Below are 6,331 nucleotides of genomic sequence, written 5' to 3' on the forward strand. Positions count from 1 at the left end.
GTTAGTCCTGCCAATCCATGAGCATGGGAGATCTTTCCATCTTCTGAGATCTTCTTCAATTTCTTTCTTTAGGGATTTGAAGTCCTTATTATACAGATGCAAAGTAATTTTTATAGTGGGATGACTTATATGGACCTTGGATATTAGCTAGTCAATCATGGTGTTTCCAGGCGTGAATCTGATTAGAAGCCTGATGTATTTTTTAAAATCTGTATAAGCAGAAATTTTCTCAAATAAATGAAAGAAAGGCTACTTTCGATTGTAGCAAAGGGAAATCTCAGCCCATGAAACAATGTCCACACTTGAGCCAGTTTGCAGACCCAGAACCCCTTGAATGAATGAATAACCTTGTTCCCTGAAGAAGGACCTCAATAAAATAACTGAGAATTTTAATGTTAACCTTTCTCTGGTCATTCTCTAGAGGTAACTGTGGTGGTTTAAATATGCTTGGTCCATGGGAAGTGGCACTATTAGGAGGTGTGGCCTTGTTGGAGTAGGTATAACTTGGAGGAAGTGTGTCACTGTGACTGTGGGCTTTGAGGTCCTATGCTCAAATTCCACCCAGGACAGGGTATAGTCTCTCCTGGTTGCCTTCAGATCAAGATGTAAAACTCTTGGCTCCTCCAGAACCATGTCTGCTAGCCTGATGCCATGCTTCCTGCCATGATGATAGTGGACTGAACCTCTGAAACTATATGCAAGCCCCAATTAGATGTTGTCCTTTTTAAGAGTTGTCTTGGTCACGGTGTCTCTTCACAGCAATGAAACCCTAAATAAGATAGTACCTATGGCCTTTTACAGATATAACTGTATACTGGGGGATAGGTAATTTCTAGGATATATTGGATATTGTTTCTGAACCGACACTGATTCCAAGAAACCCCAAGAAATATTATGGCCCTCAAGTTAAAGTAGGGGCTTATTAGAGTCAAATTATTAATGGAGTTTTGGCTAGGTCTGACTCACAATAGGTTTACTGGGTTCCCAGATCCACCCTGTGGTTGTTTCCCCAGCCCGAGGATTTATAACTGGGATCAATGTACTTAGAAGTTGGCAGAATGCTCACATTGGTTTCCTGACCTGTTGCGTGAGGGCTTTTACAGTTGCAAAGGCCAAATGGAAGCCGTTAGAGTTGCCTCTACCAGGGTAGATAGGGAATAATAGTAGTATCACTTCCAAAAGAAACTTCAGAAATTAATCGTACCATTAAGGACTTGATGGGTACTTGACTTAATAGTACATTAAGGGGTAATGGTTCCCACCACTCTCTCTTTAACTCTCCTATCTGGCCAGTGCAGAAAACAAGTATAAAATGGAGAATGACAGTTGACTATCAAAAACTCAATCAAGTAGTGAATCCAGTTACAGCTGCTGTACCAGATGTGGTGTCCTTACTTGAGCAGATTAACACATCTCCTGATACATGGTACACAGCTATTGATCTAGAAAGTGCCTTCCATCCATAAGGACCAACAGAAGCAATTTGCTGTCAGTTTGCAAGGCCAGTAGTTTACCTTTACAGTTTTACTTCAAAACTATATTTACTCTTCAGCCCTGACTTATTTCAAAGAATTCTTCTCCATCTGTTTCTTGCACAAAGCATAACATTGGTTCACTATACTGATGATATTGTGCCAATGGACCAAGTGAACAGGAAGTAGCAACCTCTTTGGACTTGTTGGTAACGTATGTGAATCAGAGGATGGGAAATAAATCCAACCAAAATTCAAGGTCTTTCTACCTCAGGGAAAAATCTTAGGAGTCCAGTGGTGTGATGCAAGAGAGATACTCCTTCTAATGTGAAGGATAAGTTATTGCACCTGGCCCTTCCTACCACCAAGAATGAAGTACAACATTTAACAGAACTATTTGGATTCTAGAGACACCACATTCTTCCCTTCATGTTACCCATATCCATATACCAGGTGACTCAGAAAGCTGCTAGTTTTAAGTGGGGCCTGGAACAGGAGAAGGCTCTTCAACAGGTCAAGACTGCTGTAGAGACTGCTCTACCACTTAGACTATATAATCTAGCAGACCCAAAATATTTGATATGTTAGTGGCAGACAGGGATGCTGCTTAGAGCACTTGACAGGCCCATGTAGGCGAATCATAGAAGAGACCTTTAAGAGTTTAAAGCAAGTCTTTATCATGATCTGAAGACAACTATTCTTCCTTTGAGAGACAGCTCTTGGCCTGATATTGGGCCTTAGTGGAAACTGAATATTGGACAATGGGCTGCCAAGTTACCATGTGACCTGAGCTGTGTATTAAGTAGGTATTAAGTACTAAGTATGGTATTAAGCCATAAAGTAAGACATACACAGCAGCAATCCATTATCAAATATAGAAATTATATATATATATATATATATATATATATATATATATATATATATATGAATGATTGGGCCTGAGCAGGTCTTGAAGACACAAGCAAATGACATGAAGAAGTCACTCAAATATCTGTGGTTTCTACTCTGTTACACTGTCATTCACTGTCAAGCACGTACCTATAGCCTCAGAAAGTATTCCCTATGATTGGTTGTCAGAGAAAGAGAAGAGTAGGGCCTGGTTTACTGATGGTTCTGCACATTACACATGTACCATCCAGAAGTGAACAGTTGTAGTACTACAACCCCTCTCTGGGATAACCCTGAAAGGCACCAGAGAAGAGAAATCTTCACAGTGGCAAAACTCTGGGCAGTACATATGATCATTTTGTTTGGAAAGAGAAATGCCTGTATGTATGATAGTTAACTGATCCATGGGCTGTAGCCAAAGGATTGGCTGGATGGTCAGGGACTTGGAAAGAACATGATTAGAAAATTGGTGAGCAACACATCTGGGGAAGAAGTATGTGGATAGACCTCCCTAAATGGGCAAAGGGTGTGAAGATATTTGTGTTTCATGTAAATGCTCATCAAAAGGAGGAGTTCAATAATCAAGTAGATAGGATGACCCATTCTACACACAATGAGCCTCTTTCCTGGCCATCCCTGTCATTTCCTAATGCACTCATAGAAAAAGTGGCTATGATGACAGAGACGGAGGTTATGTATGATCTTGACACTCACCAAGGTTGACCTGGCTACAACTACTGCTGAGGGCCAAATCTGTCAATAGCAGAGACCAGCAATGAGCCCCAGATTTGGCACAATTCCCCAGGGTGACCAGCCAGCAATCTGGTAGCAGGTTGACTACACTGGACCACTTCCTCATTGCCCTTATTGGCATAAATATTTATTCTGATTATGAATTTGCCTTTCCTGCCCATAACACTTCTGGCAACTCTTGGTCATCAACCAGACTACATCCAGAATCAACAAAAATCAAAAAATGGAGGGCATACCTGTGAATGAGTTTTGCTTAATTTGAAGGTAGATCCACTTCTAGTCCAGATCTTTGAGGTAGAAGGACTTTTGCCTTTAATCCAGATCTTGAAGCAAGAAGATACACCTTTAATCTGGGCCACATCTTATTCTTGGAAGCTCATATAAAGGCATTAAAGAAATATTTCTTTGTCTGCTTTCCCTCCGTTCCTTCACTGGCATTAAAGCATACTTCTTCAGGACTCCAGCTTATACTGAATATCAGCTGAGATATCCAGCCTTGTGGACTGAACTAGTACTGGATTCTTGGATTAGTAGACAACCACTGTTGGACTAGCTGAACCACAGTCTGTAAGCAAACACACACACACACACACACACACACACACGGTATTTATTAGATATTGTATATATTATATAGTATTTGTTTCTCCAGAGAACCCTGACAAAGACCATATAATAAATTACAAAATTTAGAATGGTGACTAAGTGACCCATGGAGAAAGCAAGAGGGTGAGCTAGAAAAGTTACCCAGAGCCCTTTAAAGATACAGACAATAGTTCTTTATTTCCCACTGGATGGGAGCTATACTGGATATTGGTAGTTTAGTGGTTCTTTGTAACTTGTGGAAAATTTAGCAATTTTATATATATTCAACATTTGAGAAACTGATTTCTTTCAAAGAACATCTATTGGTATGTGCAAATATATGATATATTAAGTTAGCCTTGCAAATCTGCAGTAATAAAAACATGATTTTCATACATTATTTTAAAATAAGAATAGAAAAGATACGTGTGATGATGTACACATCATCAACACTCAGGACACTGAAGCAAGGTCATAAATTCAAGTTCATCCTGGACAACCCAGCAAGAATCTCTCTCAAAATAAAATATGTGTCAACTAGAATAGAAAATCATAAAATCTATGGTTGCAACTCCACATAAATTATAGCAAGAGAAAATAGAAAAGACTTGATTTTTTAGCTTAATTTTTCATCTTCATTTTCATTCCCATTAATATTCTATGCCAAAAATTAAATGATGCAATTAAAAGAGAAAAAAAATCTGAATCTGGTGCTCTGTGCAAGTCTGTCAATGCCATTTGAACCAGAACCTAAATAACCAAGGCACAAACAATTGCCTGGGACAGTTAGTGTCAAAGCATCCAAGGGCAAAAGCCACCTCTCAGCTGGGACACTCGGGAACCTCTCTTTGTCCTGAAGCCTCCTACACCCCTGCTACCTCAAACACAATCCTGGTAGCCACAGCTACAGTACCTGCGAGGACACTGCCCTCCAAATCCTTCCTAGGCCAACCCTGGAACCAAATGACCTCTTTCTGTAAAACAATGAATTTAGGGCTAAGGAAAAGTCTAAACTAAGGCTTTGTTAGGGGGACCAGGAAGTGGGAGTATACTTTAAAGAAACTCTACCAGGTCCCATTTGACTTTCAAACAAAATTACTCTTACTGTTAGACACCGAAGTGCCCTAGATAATTCAGAGTCACCCAGATACTTAATCTCAACCATTGAACTGAGATAACTGAATATTTCTCAGAGACATAAAAAGGAAGCAAGAAACATCAATACTTCCTGTTTCGCCTGCTTAAATATCTAGATTCGAGAAAGAACAGAAAAAAGAAGTGGAAATTATTGATTGTGCTAGGACTCTAAATCACAACCAAAGGCTCATGCCATCAAACTTAGAAAAAAAAAAACCAATACTGCTGTGTTGAAGTTGAGAATAAATTAGAGACATGTAAAAATCTGGAATAACAATATGCTATAAAAATTACTGATATAAAAATATGCCATTTAACAAATTTGATACTACAGAGGCATAAAATTCTACATGGAGTCTGGAAGCAACCATGCGAACATAAGGAGGCAACTGGGGTAATGCCAACATGGTTAATTCAAAAAGAAACTCAAATTTATAACTGGCTAGGTTTAATTTCTGTTTGAAGATAAATCACATGCCAGAAATCTATATACTTTAAAAATGTTTTCAACTGATATTTAAAGGTAAAAACTGGACAATATAAAAAATATATTTTCAGTAAATATCTCTCTTCTTTTCTCCCTCAAATCTCCGAATGCCAACATTTATACACGCACACGCATCTACACACATCCATATTCATTTGTACATTGAAGGTTTTCAGCAGTGAATGATTCTAGGTTAGGAACTATAATACATACATTAAAAAACATTGCAATAATTTAAAAAAAAAATTAGTTGTGCCACTTCAGTGTTTAAAGAACATTCAACAACTTCAAAAGAAATATATTTATGAAAAATTGGAAACGAAGCCCAAGTTGATTGACAGTTTGGAGTTTGTGTTTCCACCATCTGATTATAGCCAAAATGCAAATGGGATTAAGTTCTGAGAGACAGGAATCTGTAGAGTGTCTAGCTTATTAGAATCTTCTCTCTAGGTACCAGCAGCAAGGTCATCAAGGGCAACCTTGAGGCGTCTTCTCTCAGGATGCAGGACGAGAAAACAATCTTATCCCAAGGTGGTCCACTGATGGAGTTACTGTAAAGTAGGGTTGTGACTTTGTTCTTGAGATCACTGGGAGAAAGAACTGATGTGGCCTGTCTGGCACTGCCCAGGGAGCCAAGGGTGGCTCAGGTCCCACATGTGTGCCCTAAGCAGATTCTGTAACTGTCTACATCTTTAGAGGGCAAAGCACATACACTTGGGCAAACCATTACAAACACAGTTCTTTACATACACAAAAGTCAAAAAATGTAAACAGCAGGATCATTTAACAAGGACACTCAGACATTTGATTGAAATATCAACATTGTGGGCTGGCGAGGTGGCTCAGGTATAAAGGTGTTTCCCACAAAGCCTGACAACCTGAGCTCAATCCCCTAGAACTCACATGATGAAAAGAGGAGAACTGAGCTCTGTAGGTTGTCTTCTGACTGCCACATGTACACTTAGAGAGAGAGAGAGAGAGAGAGAGAGAGAGAGAGAGAGAGAGA

Source organism: Mus pahari, chromosome 6, assembly GCF_900095145.1.
Source record: "Mus pahari chromosome 6, PAHARI_EIJ_v1.1, whole genome shotgun sequence".
NCBI lineage: Eukaryota > Metazoa > Chordata > Mammalia > Rodentia > Muridae > Mus > Mus pahari.